Raw genomic sequence first — 4,789 nt, forward strand, 5'->3', positions numbered from 1 at the left:
GATTACAGTGCTACTTTTGCTCCAGTTGCAAAACAAAGTACTTTCAGAACACTATTGACAGTGGTGGCTTCTTGGAAAATAGTTGTGAAGCATCACAATATCACAACAGCCTTTCTTAATGGTGATATCGAAGAGGAATTATATAGTACGCAGCCAAAAGGATACATGAAAAATGGAGAAGAGCATCTTATGTGCAAGTTGCAGAAATCTCTTTATGGACTTAAGCAATCAGCTCGAGCATGGAATTTAAAAATAAACAAAAACTAGCTTGATGAAGGATTCATATAAAGCAAAGCTGACCAACGTCTGTACTCAAAATGTGTAGATTCTGAATATATGTATATTTTACTCTATGCGGATCATCTGATTGTTGCTCACAAAAAGGATGAGGAAGTTGCAAAGTTGACTGCAGTGCTTAACCAGCATTTTGAGACTAAAGATCTTGGGAATGTGACATATTACCTAGGAATCAATGTACAGCGTAAAGAAGATCTTTCTGTTAAATCAGATATCTAAAATTGAGGCAATGATTCAGCAGTTTGTCATGACTGAAGCCAAAGAAGCAAGTACTCCCGTGAACACAGCATATCTGAAAATGGAAGGGGATGAGGATCTTCTTCCAACTAATGATCAGTACAGACAAGCAATGGGACATTGATATATACTGCAACCAGTACACATCCAGACATCACAGCTGCCACATCGCTTCTATGTAGACGCATGAATTAATCACTTCAAAGAGACTGGACATCAATCAAGAGAGTCATGAGATGTCTCAAACAAATGAAGGACTGAAGTATGAAGCTGTCTGCAGTTGGTGATTTGAACCTCGCAGGATATATGGACTCTGATTGTGCAGGTGACCTAAGCACTCGCAAATCCAGGAATGGTTACTTGTTCAAATTAGGAGGCAGAATACATTGCTGCAGCCTATGCCAGTCAAGAAGCTGTATGGTTATGTCAATTGCTTGAAAATCTTGGAGAGCCAATGTACTAGCCTACAATATTATATAAGGACAACAAAGGATGTATTAAACTTGCCACCAATGAGAAGATCAATGCAACAACAAAGTATATTGATGTCAGATGTTACAGTCATGATCTTGTTGAACAAAATGCATTTGTGCTTACGTATTATAAAAGTATTAACATGATTGCAGATGATTTGACAAAACCACTTACAAAAAAAAGATTTATACAGTAGAATTGAGGTCTGAAATGGGACTAATATAAGGAGTAGCTGTTGAGTGGGGGTGTTGGAATACACTGTTCATATACTTTGTGTGACAACTACATCAGTATTCATCAGTATAGAGATATATTCTTCTACCAGTAGATGGCAGTGTTTATCAAGTCTTAGACCCTATGCACACTGTACATTAAGCCAGGGCTGTAGATATTGTTTTATCTTGGGGCAGGAGTGGTTCAGCTCAGAGCTGAGCTGAATTTTTACTTTCCCCCAACTTCTCCCACTTGAAGGAAGGAAGCGAGGGGTAGAAGAAAAGAAGGAAGGGGTGGGTGGAAGGAAGGGAGAGATGGATGGATGGAAGGAAGGAAGGGGTGGGTGGAAGGAAGGAAGGGGTGGATGGAAGGAAGGGAGGGGTAGAAGAAAAGAAGGAAGGGGTGGGTGGAAGGAAGGAAAGAAGGAAGGAAGGAAGGAAGGAAGGAAGGAAGGAAGGAAGGGAAAGGTGGATGGAAGGAAGGAAGGGGTGGGTGGAAGGAAGGAAGGGGTGGATGGAAGGAAGGGAGGAGTAGGTTGAAGGAAAGGTGGGTGGAAGGAAGGAAGAAAGGAAGGGATGGATGGAAGGAAGAAAGAGAGGGGGGGTGGAAGGAAGGGGTGGATGGAAGGAAGGGAGGGGTGGGTGGAAGGAAGGGAGAAAGGGGTGGGTGGAAGTAAGGAAGGGAGGGGTGGGTGGAAGGAAGGGGTGGATGGAAGGAAGGAAGGAAGGGGTAGGTGGGTGGAAGGAAGGGGTGGATGGAAGAAGGAAGGGGTGGATGGAAGGAAGGAAGGAAGAGGTGGGTGGAAGGAAGGGGTGGATGGAAGGAAGGGAGGGTGAGTGGAAGGAAGGGAGGGGTGGGTGGGTGGAAGGGAGGAATGAAAGGGTGGGTGGAAGGAAGGGGTGGAAGGGAGGAATGGGTGGAAGAGAGGAATGGAGGGTTGGGTGAAAGGAAGGGAGGGAGGGGTAGGTGAAAGGGAGGATGGATGGAAGGGTGGAAGGAAAGAAGGGAGGAGTGGGTGGAAGGAAGGGAGGGGTGGGTGGAAGGAAGGGAGGGGTGGGTGGAAGGAATGAAGGAAGGGAGGGAGGGAGTGGTGGGTGGAAGGAAGGAAGGGGTGGATAGAAGGAACAAATTAAAGAAGGGGTGGGTGGAAGGAAGGAGGGGTGGGAGGCAGGAAGGAAGAAAGGGAGGAATGGGTGGAAGGACAGAGTGGAAGGAAGGAAAGAAGGGTAGGTGGAAGGAAGGGGTGGATGGATGGAAGGAATGAAGGGGTGGATGGATGGAAGGAATGAAGGGAGGGGTTGGTGGAAGGAAGGGAGGGAGGGATGGAAGGAAGGGGTGGGTGGAAGGAAGGAAGGGGTGGGTGGAAGGAAGGAAGGGAGGGATGGGTGGAAGGACGGCGTGGGTGGAAGGAAGGGAGGGAGGGGTGGAAGGAAGGAAGGAAGGAAGGAAGGGAGGGGTGGAAGGAAGGAAGGGAGGGAGGGGAGGGTGGAAGGAAGAGAGGGAGGGAGGGGTAGATGGAAGGAAGGAAGGAAGGAAGCGAGAGGTGGAAGGAAAGAAGGAAGGGTTGGGTGGAAGGATGGAAGGGAGGGGTGGGTGGAAGGAAGGAACGGAATTGGGCTCACCATGACTCCTTCAGATGCATCAGGCTGTCGGCTGCTGTGTTCAGTTTCCCACCCACACTTCAGTTCGTGCAGCTTCAGAGGAGGAACAGGGGGAGGTAGAGCAGATCCAGCCTCTCTCCCCTCTTCTCCTATTGGTGCAGAGTATGAAGGGAGGGGCTGGGCAGTGAGAAGTAAACAACGGCAGAGAGAGGAAGGGGGGGGGGTGGCAGAAAGAAAACTGCACCATCAGGTATGTTCTGTGCAGTGGTGGGGGTGTGGACGAGCAGCGATCTCCTGTATGGCTTTCAATAAAGCAGTTGAAAGCCGCTTCTCCTCCCCTTCCTCCCGCGACTTCCAGCTGCTTTATTGAAAGCCATACAGGAGCTCGCTGCTCGTCACTGCCCCCACTGCCACTCCTCCCACACACCCCTTGTCCCAGCACTGCTTGCCGCCCCCACCTTATTTCCACTTGCGGGCGAGTGGACATTTCGAAGGCTGCAGGGATGGTTGGCAACTCTCCTCTGGGGGGTTCAGACCCCCCTGCCCCCCCCTTATCTAAGCCCCAGTGCATGAGGCTCTGGCATTTAGTTACTGCTCTGGGACACAGGTACACTGTCCAGGCTTGCTGCCAGCATCCTGTAATACTGTATGAGAGTATGAGGTGAATGGGGCAGGATGGTGCACCTAGTAGTATGTACATATGGGGCAATATGCACCCAGGGAGGAATGCCCAGAACACAACCAGTCTATGTTCTTGACATTTGTACTTGGGTGCATACTACCCTAGAGAGAAGTGCCACTGAATGCACCACCCAGCCCAGGCCCATCCCGCTGCAGCAGCTGTCAGACTCTCAGAGAGTTTGACAGGTTGCCGGCAATGGGGCTGGACAGTGTGCCTGTGCCATCATTCTGCAGAAAAACACAGGAGCCTATTGCACCAGGGCTAAACACATAGGGATTGATTTACTAAAGGCAAATAGACTGCTCTTGGCGAGTGCAACTGTACTTTACAAAGTGCACAGTGGCTCCAGAGCTTAGTAAATAAGAAGCTCTGCTGATTTCCACACATCAATCACATGCAAGCAAAAATGCTGTTTTTTTTATTTTCCCTGAACGTGATTGGGTATTCTTTGCAAAGTGAAGCTGTACCTCATTTACTAAGCTCTGGAGCAACTGCACTTGCAGAGTGCAACTGAACTTTGCAAAGTGCACAGTATTTTTGTCATTAGTAAATCAACCCCACAGTGTGCATGAGGCCTCACAGTGATAATTGCACCGAATCAGTGCTGCACGCCTTCATTCAGCAGTATGCAGAGCAATGTGCAGTGAATAGTTTTACAGCAACCAATCAAAAAGTAGAACTTTATTCACTTTATCACAGTAAACTGAGGAATGCTTACCTTTGATTGGTTGTTAGTGATAGCTGCACATATTTTCTGTACATACAATAGTGCTAAATTAAACCCTATGAAAATACTGTAAGGAAAACACTTGTTTGGGACTCTACAGAATGAGTGATGAAGGTTTATACAAAAAGGCAAAGGCCAACAAGCACAATGTTAGCAAACAGTTATAAAGAATTTATTGTTTTCATGATTATACTATTAATTATTGATTGTATTATTATTTTAAGCTGAACCTCTTTCCAATCACATAACACATATGTTTGGCAGCAGGGAAGGTGGGCTCACACACTGCACATAGGCATCCATGGCAGCTGAAGTTCCTGTGTGGAGAGCGTTGTCACAGCGTTCTTCCAACTCAGTGACTGAGCTGTCACAGGCAGCTCCGAGTTTCTGTTTGATTGGGAGCCAGCAGGACAGGTTCCTGTCCATGTGACCACTGTAACAACCAATCACACTCATCACATGTTTGGGAAGTCTTTCTCACCCCGACCATTACAGCCCAGTTAAAAGGCTGCTGGGAGTGAATGGGAATGTGTTAAAAATATTTTTTAATTTATTGTG

General features: G+C 47.5%; 1 pseudogene; it reads left to right on the top strand.

Moving 5' to 3' along the window:
- Positions 1–544: 544 nt before the first annotated feature.
- Positions 545–1,154, top strand: LOC149438504 (uncharacterized; annotated as a pseudogene).
- Positions 1,155–4,789: the final 3,635 nt, after the last annotated feature.

This window comes from Staurois parvus, unplaced genomic scaffold (assembly GCF_062004578.1).
Source record: "Staurois parvus isolate SC_StPar_1 unplaced genomic scaffold, SC_StPar_1.0 ptg001188l, whole genome shotgun sequence".
Lineage (NCBI taxonomy): Eukaryota > Metazoa > Chordata > Amphibia > Anura > Ranidae > Staurois > Staurois parvus.